At 42.3% G+C, this 17,694-nt stretch overlaps 1 protein-coding gene and 1 long non-coding RNA gene across 4 annotated transcripts in view; one reads left to right on the top strand and one right to left on the bottom strand.

Moving 5' to 3' along the window:
- CNTNAP5 (contactin associated protein family member 5) overlaps positions 1-17,694 on the top strand; it is an 809,440-nt gene that overhangs the window by 721,508 nt on the left and 70,238 nt on the right. The window lies entirely within an intron of this gene.
- On the bottom strand, positions 961-5,937 carry LOC132672798 (uncharacterized). The gene is made up of 2 exons (XR_009607696.2): positions 5,515-5,937; positions 961-1,426 (listed from the first exon to the last, which is right to left on the bottom strand). It is a non-coding gene; the product is annotated as an uncharacterized LOC132672798 (long non-coding RNA).

Here is a 17,694-nt window from a genome sequence, read left to right on the forward strand (position 1 = left end):
ACACATACTGCACACATATAGATACATACGCACACACACACAGACATGTGTACACACATACGCACACGCACACACATAAAGACACGCACATGCCTGCATGTACATACACATGCACACAGGTAGATCTTCCCTTGCATGAGTCTTCCCTTTCTCAAAGAAGTGCTCTGTATTCACCCAACCAGAGACATGCTTCACCCATGACTTCCTCTTTCCTACCCCGCTTACCCCCCTGCATCAATCACCAAGCTTTACTCAACCTTCTTGCACCACATTGTATTTAGTTCCCTGGTCTCTTATATCTTATATATCTTATATATCAACTTTGTATGCTCACACTATGGTCATCTAACCTCTGGCCACCCTAATCTCAGAATCAAATTACTGCAACAGTATCCAAATACTTCTCCCAGCCTCCAGGCCTGTGTCCATTTAATTCCTTCTCTATTCTGACCAGGCTGATCTTTTTTAAATTCAAATATATTCATGTCACTCATTTCTGATCTCTCCGACTACCCTTGGGCTAAGTTCCAAACTCTGTTCAACCCTAGGTCTTGCTTTCCTGTGAAGTTCTAATTCTTCTTATTCTCACACCCCACTGTCCCCTTTCCCCATATTGAATTATGTCCCCATGGTTGAATGCATCACGCTGGTTCACCTCTGGGTCTTTATACATCTTGTACCTTTACTTGAATCATTCTTTCCTTCCCCATCTTCTCCTCTTTGTTGGCAAATTCTCATTTCTTCGAGGCTAAGTGTAATGTCACTTCTGGGAAGCATTCTGGTTCCCTCCCAAAGACTATGTTAAGTACCCTTCTAATGGGTTTCTGCAGCAGTCTGTTACAGAAACTGTCACAGTCTCTGTTAACTTGTTGGATCCACAGCTATCACAGTCATTCAAGGACTCAGCACAGGCCTAGCACCATTCGGGGGCCGCTACATACTTTGCCGCTATAGATAAGATTTTCCATGTGAAATCTTGAGAGCTTTTAATGAAAACAGGGCACATTTTTTTTCAAGCAAAAGAGCCTTTTTAGAGGTATATTCTAATGGTTCATCTTCAAAAGAGTTCACTGTCATATCTTTATGGTGCACTAAAGTGCAGCTAAGAATCAAGGAGAATAAATTAAATTGGATAACGACTTTACTTAAAAGCATGAAGCTAAAATGAGCAAAAAACCTTAAGAAATAGCAGATAATAAAAATGGATTTCTCTTAGCCTCTTATCTCTAATTTTGATACGTATTTTTCTTCTCAAGGTATACGAAGGGGCCAAGGAAAGGTATCGTAAAAGAGAGACAATTTGAAACAGATAAAATACTGCATTTAAAAACCGTAGATGAAAAACCAGGACCAAGTCATCAGCTCCATAATGGTACTGCTGCTGTCGGATTTTGATTGTTTGTGTCGCCATCCTTAGGTGGGGCCCCTAAAAGACAAACGAGATTAAGGATGAAATGCCTGATGGTTCAAAGAAATGAAAGCGAGACAATAAAAATCAAAGACACAGCACACGTAAATCCCCTTTGAAGGTCCCGATTTCCAGCTCTCTGTAGCAATAACTAAGTAAGCCTGGGTGTCCTGTACCATAGGCCACCGACATTTGTCAAGCTTTCCAATAAATTGGCAATGAAAGACTAAATCCGTGCAAGGTGGGAGATGAATTAGCACACAGCCAAAGTACTGGAGAAATAAGCACTGGGTTCGTAGCTGAAATATTTTTTGATAAAGTAATAATCCCCCGTAATCTCTCTCTAGCTTTAAATAACAGCCAGTCTTTGTGCCGGCAGTTTAATTTTGTTGGCTGCCCTTGTCTTACAAATATATTTAGTGGAGTCTGGAATATCATTCTGTGCTGAAAGCTGGAGCCTTTGTCATGCTGAAGCTGGGCAAAGGCAATAAATCAAGGACGAAAGTGAAAAGGAATAGAAACGGGGTATCGGAAACTTATTCCCCCAGAACGGGCGAGCTTTCTTCTCGTGCGAGCAGGTGAATTTCATCAGTTATGTCTTCCTGTTAAGTGCCTGTGTTGTAATGATATTGACTTATATCTGCATTGCACCCTGGTTGGCATTGCTCCAAAGTACTTAAGATGCATCTGTGGGAAATACACGCTGAAAATAGCATCTTGAAAATATACAACCCCCGTTTTCTTTTCTTCTTTTCCTCCTCTAAGATCATTCTTCCCAGGAAATGCCCCGAGATGGCCAACCTTAGCTGCTTCCACTCGTTTTCTCATTTGTGTCTGACCAATTAAAAAATGGCTTTTTAAAGGTAAGGGACGGACCACTGTAGATTGAAAATGATTGAACCACGACTAATGTGCTTCATGATTTGCATTTGCCACATTTGGTTATTGTTGAAAATGGATTACGGAGAAAGAATGTTGAGTTGTTTATAGGATTTTTCTTTTACCTGAAGCAACACAAAGGAATAAAAGTCGCTGTGTGAGAAAGCCAGAGATCTGGGTTCTTATATTAGTTTTCAATTCTATTTCCAAGTTAGTGGCTCAGAAGAGCGCACATTTCTTATCCCACTACTTCCTTGGGCCAGGAGTGCAGCACAGTGTATCTGGTCTTCTGCTCAGAGTCTCGTAGGTGGGCTGTGGTCTTACCAGGTTCTCCACCAGGGAAAGAACTGCTTCAAGCTTCCTCAGGCTGTTGGCAGGGCTCAGTTCCTTGAGGTTTTAGGATGAAGATCCCAGTTTCTTGCTGGCTGTTCACCGCACCTCGCTCTCAGCTCCTAAAGGCACTGACAGGTCCTGGCCACATGGAACTCTCTATAGCCCTTCATAGCTTACTTCTGCAAGCCAGTAAGGGAACACCAGCAGTTACATAAATGGATGTATTGCAACATAGAATCCCAGAAAAGATATCTCATCACCTTTGCCAGCTATTTGCTAAAAGCAAATCACGGGTCCTCACCTACACTCAAGGGTTGGACATGTGGCCCATCTTGGGGTCTGCCTACCACATTTCTAGTCTTTTGGGGGGGGCATTAAAAACTAGGTACTTTTATATATTCACTCAAAGCAATAAGAAAGAATGACAAATGTGCATCAAACACAACTGGTGAATCTCACAAATTTAGTGTTGAAAGAAACCAAATATAAAAAAGTGTATCTCTATGATTTCAATGTTTATGAATTTTAAAAACATGAAGAAGTAATCTCTGCTAGGAGAAATCATAATAATGGTTAACTTTGGGGTGGGAATAGTGATCATCAGGGGAACTGAGGGCACTCTGCAGTGATGGAATAGTCAGTCTCCTGAACTGACGGCATTGTTGATGAATGGCTCAGTTTCATTTAGGCCCTGTGAGTGGCATCTGACCTTAGAGTCCTTCCTAGATGACAGGCTGCAGTAGAAGGCCCACCCTGTCTGCAAGTCAGGCCCTACTTCTCTCTCTCTGCCTTCTACACTGCTAAGTATTCCTTCATCATCTTATTATACATATTATACATTTGTTTGTTGCCTGTCATCAAAACCAGAACGTAAGCTCTGGCGATCACAAAGTTTGTCTTTTGTATCTCTGGCATCCGGAATGAAGCTCAGCCCGTTGTACACAGTCACTAAATTATTAGTTGAATGAATGATTGAAAGCTTAGTTAAGCTTTTACATTAGCCACATTAGCTCCCCAACATCACCACTGGGGGTTCCTGTTTTCTATTGGTAAAATTCCTAATTAATAAAATGGCAGTACGGGCCTGTTAGAACCCAGTGACCTGAGATTTGTTGGAGATTTTAATTGTCTGTCACCAGAGTTTCATCACACTTGTCTTTTTAAAAAAAAATCAGTACACAGTTGATGATGCTGTTAATGGAACACTCACTTAAATCAGCATTCGACCAAGGATAGAGTTAAAGTTGACTTTAAAGTAATAGTTCGTCAGTACGATCTGATGAATCGAGATTTGTTTGAATGATTTAATCCTCCAGCTTCAAGGCTAAATTGAAAAACCAGACTAGACACTACCGAATTAAGGGAAATAAATAAAAGCAGAAATGAAGCAAGCACAGGAAGCCATAAGAGCAAAAGAGTAAATAATAATTAATAATAATAATTATTACAATAAAATAAAAAAATAAATTAAATTAATTTTAAAAAGAGAAAGTAAAAAAAAAAAAAAAAACAATTCAGAATCAGAATGACGGACAAAAGAAGAATAGCAAGGAAAAATCCACACCACCAGTCTACATGTTCCACAAGCTTTTCTACCCGTGTTAATTCACCCCCATAAAGCTGCATACTTATCAAGTGTCCTTTTCTTGACGTTTCTTTTCCTGGTCCCCATGCTTTTCCTATATAGGCTCTATCTTATTTATTAGGCCTCTCCTGTAGGGATGTTAGCTTGGGAGGTGTAATCACATATCAACTTAGGGCCTTAGAACAACATGACTGTTGATTTGTAAACTGATAGAATTACCCAGAAGGGAGAAGGTTCTCCCCAGTGTAGAAATGGGCAGGGTCTAGACAAAGTCCTAGAACCTCTGTTAGTGCACATCACACATCATTCACATGCCTCTGTCCTGTTACACACCTAGAGTCAAGCTGTTGCTACTATAACTTCTATTAAGACCTTAGTCCATTTATTTGCTTACCCAGAAGGTAAACGTGATTTCAAGTGTTGGAGGCATTTTTAAAAATTGAGAATTAGAGATCTCACCGTCCTAATAATTGGGTAATTGTATCCATTTAGAATCAATATTCCAGTGCTTTGGGCTGATCTTATCATTCTTTGGGAGAATAATGATTTTCTTCTCTGGAATGATATCTAAATCAAGACCTGATTAGGAACCAGGAGGGGAATGTCTGCCCTCTCTCTCTGTTTCATCCCCAGCCCTACTCTTCACATCAGCTAGAGAAGTAAGGAGAAAACCAAAGTGAAAATGCAGGGAAGGTAGGAGAGATAGGAGGGGGAAGAGGGAGAGTGAACAAGAGACAAAGGAGAGAGAGAGAAAACCAAAGGTAGGCAATCTCATTAAAGAGGCACAGTTAGGAAAATCCCATCAGGGCTGCCCCTAAATTGCCTGGCTTCTTGTTTTCAGTCTTTGAAATCCTCCCCAGAAATATGGTGGCCCCTCAAATTTGTTCAGTAGGTTTTTATGTGCATTATGTCTTCTCATCTGTCCACGATACCCATGTTAATCTTACTGTCACAACGGACGCAACCCAAATCTTAGTGACTCACAAGGACAAATGTCCACATGATTTCTCTCTGGCTGTGGCTCAGCTTCTGTGATTTTCCTCCATGTGCCATCTCATTGGGAGGCCCAGGTTGAATCCATAGTTCTATTTGGGACTCTCTCTTCTATGTAGAGGGGCAAAGCAAGCATCCTTGTGGAAACATGCACTGCTTCCTAAAGCTTCTGCTCATAGGCACTTTGGCCAAAGCAAGTCAGATAGTCGAGCCCAATACGAACCAGGGCAACACCAGTCTCATGGCCACAGGCAAGGGTGTGTAAGTTCTTTACAGGAAATACAAATCTGTATTTGGGGACACTCATACAACCTACCTTAATACCTGAATAAGTCAGAAAGGCTGTAGGTCCACTCCATTTATAGGTAAGCAAATAGAGGCACAAAAAGCTGAAGTGGTATGTGTAGATGCATGAGACTGAGCAACAGAGCTTGGTGTAGACCTCAGGTTATCTGATCTCCAGCCCAGTGATTTGGACACCTATCTACATCTCTTTCTCCCACCAGCATTTTCTTTCATCCTAAGGTAATGCCTGTCCAACTTCAGTGGGTATCAGAACCACCCGTGGGCCTCCTTAAAGCACGCACTGATGGGCCCCACTCTGAGAATCTCTGGTTTGTTACGTCTACAATGGGGCCTACAGAATTCTATTTTTAGCAGATTCCCAGGTGATGATGAGGGTATTGGTCTAGGGATCATACTTTGAAAACCACTGCCTTAAGGTACCATCTCCAGGACATGGTGCAATGTACAACTCCCACATTAGATTTGTGTGTGTGTGTGTGTGTGTGTGTGTGTGTGTGTGTGTGTGCTTTATTTTCAAAAAGTAAGAAATGGATTGGTTTTATATTTAACAGTGCCTCCCTAAAACTTAGGAGAGTCTGAGGGTCTTTATAGTAGTATTTCTCAAGATGTGGTCCCTGGCCCAGTAGCACCAGCATTGCCTGGGAACTTCTTGAAAATGCAGCTTATTGGGGCACCTGGGTGGCTCAGTCGGTTAAGCGTCCAACTTAAGCTCAGGTCATGATATTGCGGTTCATGGGTTCGAGCCTCACATTGGGCTCTGTGCTGACAGCTCAGAGCCTAGAGCCTGCTTCTGATTCTGTGTCTTCCTCTCCCTCTGCCCCTCCCCTGTTCACACACACTCTCTCTCAAAAATAAATAAACATTAAAACAATTACATTAAAAATTAAATTAAAAAAAGAAAAACAGAAAAGGCAGATTATTGGCTCTGCCTTAGAGGTAGTGACTCCTAACTTCTGAGTACAGGGCTGAGGCTCCTGCATTTCAACAAGTGATCCAGGTGATTTTGACATATACTCACCTTTGAGAACCATGGTTTGGCCCTACTTCTGGGGCTACACTGTAGCACCCTGAGGAAGGTCTTCCGGCGCCTGCTCTTCGAAGTGTGGATCACATGGGGCGCCTGGGTGGTTAAGCGTCTGACTTTGACTCAGGTCAAGATCTCACAGTTCACAGTCCGAGCCCCCCGTTGGGCTCTGTGATGATAGCTCGGAGACTGGAGCCTGCTCCAGATTCTGTGTGTGTCTCTCTCTCTGCCCCTCCCCTGCTTGCACCCTGTCTCTCAAAAATAAACATTCAAAAACAAACAAACAACAACAACCACAAAAAGTAGGGATCACAGACCAGCATTCTCCTTATCACCAGGAACCTTGTGAGAGAAATGCAGGCTTTCAGGCCCCATTCTAGACCTACTGATTTCTCTTCATGTTCTGGGGTTTCCTCTGCCTGCAGAGGACCTGGCTTCTGTTTTATCATCCAGCCATTTCATCTGTTATAACTGATTATTTACTTGACTTTTGATTATGATTTTATTCCTGGATGGTCCTTGGTTTCATACTCTGTAGCACTGGGATTTCATAAGGCCTCCCATCCTCCTGACTAATATGGGTTCTCAGAACTTTATTTGCCTGCAGCCTCCAGTCCTCTTCTCTGCCAGGTTGGTGTGGGAGGTTTAGGCAGAGCCATCTTGGAGTGAGAGCCTCTGATTCTCCTGATTTCTATTTTTCCATTAAAATCCTTCACCTCCCTTCATTACAACATTATCTCTTTAACTCTTTTCTTCATCTTTTGAGACTAGCATTATGAGCAATTTTACCCAATCTATTAAACAAACAATTATAGCCATACTCTTGTGTATTCATGGAACACAAATCATCTAAAGAACCAATGTGGTGGCCTTCTCATGATTTGTTCATGGAAAAACATTATATGATCAGTAGTTCCTTTGAACTGGATGCATTATTGCCATTTTTGAAAAGCATTTCTGTATCCAAAAGTTATTTAGTCTTTGCTTCAAGTTAAAAAACAAACAAACAAACAAACAAAGAAAAAGTCACAGGCTGAAGACAATGAAATCAGAGACACAGATCAACATCTCCAGTGATTTCTAGGCAAACTCTGAGTCATTTCACTTTGAATGTGTGGTGTTTATATAGCAAATGCAGATGTTGTGTTCACTTACTTCTAGAGCATTTGCTAAAAGACTTGGCTTATATGGGAAACTTTCCTGAGATATTCTGTTAAACTGTGCGTATTTTGCCTGCTGAGAGAAATTTTAAATTAAAACAAAAACAAAAATGAAAAAAAAAAAAACAACTAGATCTTTGGCAGAAATTGAAGTAGGTGCATCTTAAGCAGAAACTTAAGGAGGATGATGTTGAGTAACAAGTCAGTATAAACTCAGCCCCAACTACACCTATGTGTGCCCAGCATTGTACTGAACTGTAGGGACAGAGAGGCGCATAAAACCTTCTTTCTATCCTCAGGGGGCTTATGATCTTGCAGAATAAAAGTAACTCAAAAAAGAAAATGCAATATTTTATCATAAATCCTGTAATTGGTGCAACCAATGATTTGTCACCAATGTAAGGAAACTTCGGACAGTAAAACGGGGAGTTAATTATATAATTTTACCCTCATAACTGGGGTAGTCTGGGGTTGTTCCCAGTACACCAGTACACCAATTATATGGTCACCCTATCTACAATTGATAAGCACAGGTCTAGTGTAGGCTTGGAACCAACCTCTTCTTGGGGGATGACTCTGGAAGAGTTACCTGGACACCAGATCAAGTGCTAAAAGCTACTGGTATGCTTCATTGTCGTATTGATCTTTAGAGACCACTCATCTATTGATGAGCTGTTGTGTTTGGTGTGGGCGTCACCTTCTAAAACTGACCAGCATCAAATGCTTAGTGTCCCCCTACTCACCTGCAGTCCCTAGCACTATCATTGTCCTTGCCACCTTCGCACATCCCACCTTGGCAAAGACCGTCACCACCCTAACCCTGTGCCCTCAGATTAAATGCAGAAAGAGTTGCAGAATAAGGTTTCCAAGAATCTGGGTTTAACCCTGGCTTTACAGCAAACTAGCCATGCTACTTTTTGCAAATCCATGAACTCTAGTCTAGAGAAGGAAAACAAGAGTTCCTGCTCACATTGTTCTTTGGTGCCCCCATCAGACTAAAAAGTGGTATAGTATATCAAAACAGGTGGACATAGGGATCAGTCTCAGCACTGACATTCCCTAGCTGGGTGACCTTGGACAAGTCTCTGAACACATCTGAATCACAGCATCTCCATTTGTAGTAACACAACCCTAGAAGGCAGTCTATATGCCAATGGCAATGATGGGTACAGTATGTGAAGTCCCAGACAGAGTGGCTAGTGCAGAGTAAGTATTCAGTAACCAATGATGAGTTGTCATCATTACTATTACTGATGTAGTTGTTGACTGAACCATGGGGGTGGCAAAGAGTGAAGCTTCTAATGTTCTTTCAGACAAGGGACCATACCCTTTCCCAGAACCATCTGGGAGTCATCATTCCTTTTTTTTTTTTTTTCATCTTTGTTTGATATTTTCAATTCACTTGCTAAAATTCCAGAAACAGTTTGCTGCTCATTCCCCTGCTGCATTCCTAAGCAGGAAGTAGCATGCTTGCTGGCAGGTGTTGGCTGTTTGACTGAAAGGAATAAACAAAAAGCTGTGATGACACAGTTTGCTCGAATGTTTTCTCCATTGTGTGCAGGGGGAGGGGGTTCGTTAGCGAGAAGCTCACTCTGAAGGGTGCCCAAGGCGGAACAGTCAGAAGAGGCATCAGTCAGTATTGGCATCTGGTAAACGTTGGCATGAGAAAACCTGTGTCGTGTCAATTATTTAAAAGATCATCTTGTCCAGAGATGGTGATTCTCATGGCAACTCCCATTGATTAGTAGTGGTGCCCTGGGAACCACTGGGAAGTTACTTGGCCCTGGCTTGAAGGAGGGTATGATTAGTGGTGTCTGCCTGGGATGGAAGGTAAAAGAGCACATGCGCTCTCTTGTGGCTGCACCTGCCCTAGTACCTGAATTGTTTGTCTGCAGGACTGTCATGTGAGCAAATGGTCTCATACTTCAGTCGCTAATTTCTCCATCTTTAATAACTCTTGTATTCCCGGATTTAGCATGTTTTTATAATAGCTCAGTGATCAAACAAAGACTTGTTTAATTCATGTTGTTCTTCCCTACCCACTCCATTTTTCCCTTCCTTGAAAACAATAGACTTCTATTCATGCAAATATTACAGCTACTTATATATTCATAACCATTGTAAAATGGGAGAATGGCCAATAAAGAAGATAATAACAAAAGCTGGAAATTATTAGATAAATGAAGATAATAATTATTTAAACCATGTACGATATATTTAGAGTTCTTGATAAAAATACTGTTTTCAGCTATGGTCTACCTACCATCTATTTTTTCTCATACAGAGCACAGGGTATATGTCATCTCTTCTCCTGTGTCACAGTTGGGATAACAAATTTATATTCTTAAAGTAATTAGAAAATAGTGATTCATTTGCCTTTGATAGGAGTTATTTACCATATTTTTTCATCTCCAACAGATACCTGTTGGTATTCAGAGATGGGTATGTCAGCATTGGGAATGTTTCCAAGTTTTTTGTCACTCTAAAATCCCACTTAAGCCAACTCTCGCTCAAGAAGGGCTCTTACAGGTAACAGAGCAAAGCTATGAGGAGCCACTACAGAAATTTGATAGTGACTATAGAACAGTTCCTGGTATGTGTGTAGAACACACAGAATAAGGAGATTATAGGACTCAGAGCAGAACGTCAGAGGGAGAAATGAATGCATCAGGAAGCTTCTTTCTTCTTCAAATATGAACCCTTCCCAACCAGAACAGCTTTTGAGATGGAAATACCTGGAGGGGGGAGGGTTATACGTTAGGGCCTGAGGGTTGCTACCCATCAGAGGTCTCCTTTTATTCTGGAATCTGGGGAAGAAGAAAGGCAATATGCTTTCTGCAGAAGACTTGCTGTCATATCTACACTTCTTGCAATGGGGTCATCAGACCACCCTCTCCAGCACATGTCACATCCAGGAACATCTGGAATCAAATGTTATGTGTTGTGTGCAAGATTCTTCTGTGGAAAGGATGCATAGCTTTCATTGGAACCTCAAAAGCATCTTGGGAAGCCTGGGTAGCTCAGTCAGTAAGCGTCTGACTCTTGATTTTGGCTCAGGTCATGATCTTACATTTTGTGAGTTTGAGTCCTATATTGGGCTTTGCACTGACAGCGTGGATCCTGCTTGGGATTCTCTCTCTCTCCCTCTCTTTCTGCAGCCTCCTGTCAAAATAAATAAATAAACTTAAAAAAATGTGTCTTTAACTGTAGAAAAACAAGAACACGCAGGAAAGAGTCCTTATAAATCACATTGGCTTATTTAATAAAAAATACTGAATTTAGGGATTTAAATCTTTCTTCTGGTTATTCTTGTATTTTAATATACTTTGGTGTTTATATCACCAAAATACTTGCATATTAATTTAGTTAACATAGTATTTGCAAATGGTATTTTTTAAAAATCTGTATTATCTGTATTTTGAGACCGCACCCAGAGATTTATGACTGTACTAAATATTAAAAGCTGAAAGAGGTACCTTAGTTTAAGAAACTTTATGATCATATTCTCACCCTGTTTAAAACCTTTTTAAGGTAATTAATCTTGTTTAATTTCATTCCCTGAGTTACTAGTGAAGTTAAATATTTTAAGTTAGTTGCATGGCTTTGCAGAATCCGTTCATGCCCCACTGATGTTCAGATCTGTTGACGGAGTGACTTAGAATTGGGAGCAGGATGCCCCCCCCACGCCCCCCCCCCAAAAGAAAAAGATATGTACAGAGAGAAGTAAAGAGAGAAGGAGGGGAGATGGTGAGCAGAATTTCGGGGCCCAATTTCCAGCCCCTCTGCAGACCCAGACTGCTTTTTAACTGTGGAACACAACCCAGAATTCCCTCTCCTCCCCATCCTCGGGACCAGAGATGTTATTTTAACCCAGAGGATCTCAAAGTGTGGAGTCTCTGGATCATCAGCATCAGCGTCACATGGGAATTGACTGGAAATGTGAACTCTGATGTCCCACCCAGACCTACAGAATTGGAAATGTGGCGGTAGGGCCCATACTTTGGTGCTTTACACAAGGTAGGTGATTCTCATGTAGGTTCTCATTTGAGAAACATTACCTTAACCAGATAATAGCTCCAGAACTTCCTTGTGAGAGGACTCACCTGGGCAGTGGATCAACATACACCTTCTCAGGTCTTTTCTTGGAGATTTGATTCAATGGGTCTGTGATGAAGCCCCAGAAATAATGATTGTTAATGAGTATGTACACGGATTCTCATCATTAGGAAGCTTTGGCTCCACCCAGCTGGCTTCCTTCCCATATCCCACGGCACATTGCCTGCTGCCCATGGGCCACGGAGATTTCCGGCAGCCTGTCCCCTCAACTCTCAGTGTCCAGGCAGGCCTGAGGCAGATGACATCTTTGGACCGGCCATCTCTGAACACCCAAGTTCGTACGCTGTGGCATGTCTATGGATGTTATGAGAAGGTCGTGACACCTTCCAGACATCACCCCAGGCCCCCGGAATAACCCACAGTAACCAAGCCCTTCTTCTCCCATCACTGAGGACCTGCGAGAGACTCAAGCCACCCAGACTGCATCTCTTCAGCCCGGCCCCCGGGCTTCTCATGGATGAAGCAGTATCTGAAGACAAAGGGAGGAAGTCAGGGAGACCATAGCCCACTTATATCCTTATTTGATTTTTACATAAAACATCACGCTTTCAGTGTTTGTTTTGTGTAATGCATTTTGTTGCTTTATTGCAATTCATAGCTAAATGTGATGCATCCCTTTGTAAGGAGCTCCATGTCAGGATAATAAACACTAATGCTCACTGCCTGCTGTAATAGAGGGGTTCTAAGGCAGCTGCTGCATTCTCTTGTCTGGGTCTGTAGCTGTCCTCCTTGCTGTGAGCTGTCTCAGATCAAGGCTGTCTGTGTCCGGGGAGCCCTTTAGCTTACTGTCTGTGGTTGGTTCTGGTCTTGGTGAACTGCACACTGTATGTCAGGGGTGGACGAGAAGTCCAAGGAAGACAGTCTCCAAGTCAGCTCCACCTTCTATTGCCCTACCTCTGAGGTGCACTCACAGCGGGCCACAGCTGGGCACGCCAACTTGGATGGAACAAGGAACTGTGTACTTGACACATCATGTCGGGAGTCCTGATGCCACATAGCAGTGACCGTAGAAGAACTATTTCAGGGGCACCTGGGTGACTCAGTCAGTTAAGTGTCAGACTCTTGAATTTGGCTCAGGTCATGATCTCGTGGTCTGTGAGTTCGAATCCTGTGTCCAGCTCTGCACACGCAGAGCCTGCTTGGGATTCTCTCTCTCCCTCTCTCAGAAATAAATAAATAAACTTAAAGAAAATGTTAATGTTTATTTTTTTGAGACAGAGACAGACAGAGCATGAGCAGGGGAGGGGCAGAGAGAGAGGGAGACACAGAATCTGAAGCAGGCTCCAGGCTCTGAGCCATCAGCACAGACCCCAGTGCAGGGCTCAAACCCGGGAACCATGAGATCATAACCTGAGCTGAAGTCGGACTCTCAACTGACTGAGCCACCGAGGTGCCCCTAAATAAATAAACTTTAAAAAAAAGAGAACTATTTCATTTCTCAGAGACCTTTTCAATGCCATCGATTTGATAGTGATGTCTACTTATTTCTTTTAATATTGTGTTGCGAAAAAGGAAGAATTTGTAGAACACCTAAAAACATACCTGCCGTATTTTCAACAAATACAGGCTCCCTTCTTCTCTTAGCTATTCCTTGGCTGTTTGCATAGTTAATTTTCCTGAGAAATGGCTTCTCTACAAGTATAGTAGAAGTATTTGCTTATCATATGTTTACCAGGGACCCACTATGTGCCTTGCACTACATTTCAGACGCGGCACCAAGTGCAGTCCTATGTAGCACATAGTATGTAGTGTCATCCCAAATCGCAGATGATGGAGCTGGGACAGAGCAGTATAAATGAATTGCTTATAAAGTAAGCAAGATCCAAGATTTGCATAACATACTCTGCTCTGAAATCTCTATTCTTGTTTATTTTTTTATTTAAAAAATTTTTTTGGAGAGGTGCCTGGGTGGCTCAGTCAGTTGAGCATCTGACTTTGGCTTAGGTCATGATCTCACGGTTGACAACTATGAGCCCCGCATTGGGCTCTGTGCTGACAGCTCAGAGCCTGGAGCCTGCTTCAGATTCTGTGTCTCCCTCTCTCTCTGCCCCTCCCTTGCTCACAGTCTGTCTCTTTCTGTCTCAAAAATAGGTAAACATTAAAAAAATTTAATGTTTATTTATTTTGGGGAGACAGATAGAATGGGGGATGGGCAGAGAGAGAGGAAGACACAGAATCCGAAGCAGGCTCCAGGCTGTGAGCCATCAGCACATAGCCCAATGTGGGGCTTGAACCCATGAAGCACAGGATCATGACCTGGGCTGAAGTCGGACACTTAACCGACTGAGCCACCCAGGCGCCCCTGAAATCTCTCATTGACTATTGATGACCCAGACTTTAGCTTTGAGAGGCTCTCCACCTAGAACCTGAAGTCTGGTGTTTTTATTCAAAGCCCTCTCCACACACACACCCACCCACACACACACACACACACACACACACACACCACATTCACAAACGATGTTTCCCTTAAAAACGAATTTTAAGACAATTGACTGTGTTGTTTCATCTTGCCAGCTGTACTTTCTCTGAAGAGTGAATTTACTGAGCACAAATCCCCAGGGAGAAACGGCTAATTAAGGCACAGGCTTCCTAGCCAGCTGTTTCACACAGAGAGAGGTAGTTCATGTTTAAATATCCAGGCTGTAAAGGGGAGGTGAGGCAGCAGAAGGCCTCTGCAAGCTGCCAAGAGATATTTCTTGTTGAATGGCACTGGAAGCAGGGACTGACAGGGTGCAATCTGTAAGTAACAGGACAGCGGGCTCCCCTAAATCACGTCAAGGAAGCTCTGGGAGAAACCATAACCATGGATTCTCATGCACTATGGCATTGAAGGTGCCACTTGGATGGATATCTCCTCAATACCTTCCTTTATTGTACTTGCTTTCAAGATATCTTTAAAACGACTTCCGATTAATACCTCCTCTGAAGGGTTATTGCGAGGATTAAGTAACGTGCACACAACAGAGAATGTAATGAAGGTGACTTTTATCTATCTATTCCTATTTAGTACAAATATAACCAGACGAGGCATACGGTTTTAGAAATATTCTCCTCTAATATTATGTTGCAGGGTCTTTCCATACAGTTATATACTAGCAGATAAATTGTGTTAGATTATAACTTGTTCACATTTTTCCTGTGGTTGAATATTTAGGTTGATTTTTCATGCTTTACTGTTTTGGTTTTTTCAATGTTAGGATGAATTACTTACCACTGAATCTTGGGGCCTCACCTGTTGCTCTGGGTAATTCCTACATGTGAAATTGCTCAATCTACATGTATGTATATATTTTAAGGTCTTAGACATACAGGGCCAAATTGTCAAGGGTGCTGCAGAACTTGGTAAAGGTCCCACGTGGCCACTCTGACTGAGCTCCTGGAATGCAGAGGGGCTTGCCTAGGAGTGAGCGTCCTCCAGGGAGGCAACATCTGGATCCACACGTAGAACTAATGAGTCTAAGTTCTACCCTGTATGGCATTTAGCACTCCTCTGTCCCCGGGCATGGAGCCAGGGGTCTGGCTTCTGGAAAAATTAGTATTTGCTGAATGTCTGTTATGCACGGTGCAAAGCCAGAGCCTACATTAGTTTCTGTTTGCTTGTTTGTTTGTTTTCAAAATCTAACAGGACATCTGCAAAATAGATGTTACTATTCTTATTTTGCTTTGGGGAACAGAGAGGTTAGGTGACTTGTTAAAGCTCACACAGTAAAGCATGGCTGCCTAATTCCTTCTGTGTGACTGACCTAGCACAGATGTACCAGGGAGCTACATCTCTTTCCAGATCACACCTGCCGGCATCGATAAGGAGGACACTAACATCATGGCAGGCACATTGATGCTTCCACTCTCTCAGTTACAAGAGGGACACCTCCCTCCTTCCACTGATCTAACTGACAGCATGAGAGAGAGGAAGGGGAGTTGGAACACAGGTGGGTAGCCCATGGTAGGAACATTCAACTTTGTTCTCTGGTGAGCCCGAGAAAGATTTAAGGATAGGGAGGGTAGAAAGTGTAGAAAGGAGAATGAAGAAACAGAAAAAAAAAAAAATAGAGTTTCCAAAGGATGATTCTTCAGAGAGAATTCTTAGCACATTTAGTCATAATGACAATCACTGCTCCTGCCTTCCAGTCCTCAAGTCAGGCTAGTGGGGTCATTTCCTGTGAGAGGGTATGCTGTAGCTTCCTGAGGTAGGGGCTGACTGAAATACACTGTGTCCTTGGTAGCCTCTATCCACACTTTCGAGTGCTGTGCAGATGAATTCTCCCTGCATCCAGAGGGAGTATGCCTTGGGCTGTTTTGAAATTGTTTAACTCTCTTCCATGAGTGTCAGTGTATAAATACACTCTTACTCAAAGAGGCCATAATCCCTACTGAAGAGTTATTAATTATACACGTACCTAGTGTTTGTATTCCAGCTTTCCCCAGGGAGCTCAAAGCACTTTGCAAATATGAATTGCAAACAATAAATAATGCCTTTGACTTCTAAGAAACCTGTCTCTGAGGGCTTAAGTTGATGCCTCCCTGAGCATTCTTACAGGAGTGAAGCCCTCCCTTCCCTAGGGCAAGAACGATCACTTCCGCTCTTCTCCAGTAAGAGAATGGTGGCTGAACAGACCCAGTTTTACCAAAGTGGCACAAGGATATGTGAGGGAATGACTTTGCAATGATGTTTTGCAAGACAGATAGGGGACACTAAGCGGCTTTTGGAAGCCAATGTGGCTTTATGCTAATATGAGACCAAATCTTGATCCTGTGTACCTGTTGACATGTTTTCTGAGAGGCAGGACAGAGTAATAGTCACAATTAGCCGGTGTTCCAGAGTTCAGACCCCAGTGCCTCTCTTCATGTTATCAGTGAGGCCCCAGGTCAGTTAAATGAACTCCCAGTACCTCACTTCCTGTGTGTACAAACTGGGTATATTGATAGCATGTACTCCATGAAATTCTGGGAATTGAAGCCATATTAAGTACTTTTAGAGTATCTGCAGCATGCCGTTCATAAATGTTCGCTCGTGTCCTAATTATTATTTTGGTTATTATGCAATCCCTGAAGCTATTTTGCAAGAATTCCATATGCTAATCAACGGTGAGCATAAGGAGAGGGGGCGTGGACAAAGCATGGGCTACAATTTGACAATCCCATGTTGAGTATTGGCTCTGAAGCACCTGAATGGCTAAATCTCACTGTTGGCTAAAAGAACTTGTTTCTTGTCCTACTGAAGGGAGTTATCCAAATGAAATGTGTGCACATAGGATGGACCTATTTATTTCATAGTTTGCTCTATTTTGAGTCCCTCACCCAGGGAAAGCAACAGAAGAATTATTTGGGCCATGTTTTGGTTTAACACAGAATCCAACTGCAGTGGAATTAGTATGTAGCAAGTGTGATATTTTAGGCACAGTTTTGTTTGCAAAACAGTAAATAAATGAGAACCACTGGTTGCTTTCTATATAAACCTGCTTCTCCTAGGAAATCATCTGTTCTGAAATTTCCCATTCACTTGGCAGAAATTTGAACTTGAGATGAGGGTCAGGTCTTTCAGAATTCTTCAAGGCTGCTGCCTACCCAGCAAATTGTACACATCCAATTGATATCAATTGGTAATGAGACCAGCTCTCCAGGTGGCTTGTTTCAGTGCTCGCCACCATTCTTGCTTCTTTCCAATTCCCTATTGCGTAAATGGAGCTCTTAAATATGGTGCTGCATTAAATCAGCTCTTTGCAGAATCATTTTGCAACCACAAAAATGATGGAGTAGTAAGCCCAAGCCAACTAAGAAGATGATGATGATGATGATGGTGATGATGGTGATAATGATGCGGCATTATTTATCTTGATCCCATATGGAATTCTTGCAAAATAGCTTCAGGGATTGCATAATAATCAAA

The sequence above is a fragment of the Panthera onca genome, chromosome C1 (genome assembly GCF_046562875.1).
Source record: "Panthera onca isolate mPanOnc1 chromosome C1, mPanOnc1 haplotype 2, whole genome shotgun sequence".
Lineage (NCBI taxonomy): Eukaryota > Metazoa > Chordata > Mammalia > Carnivora > Felidae > Panthera > Panthera onca.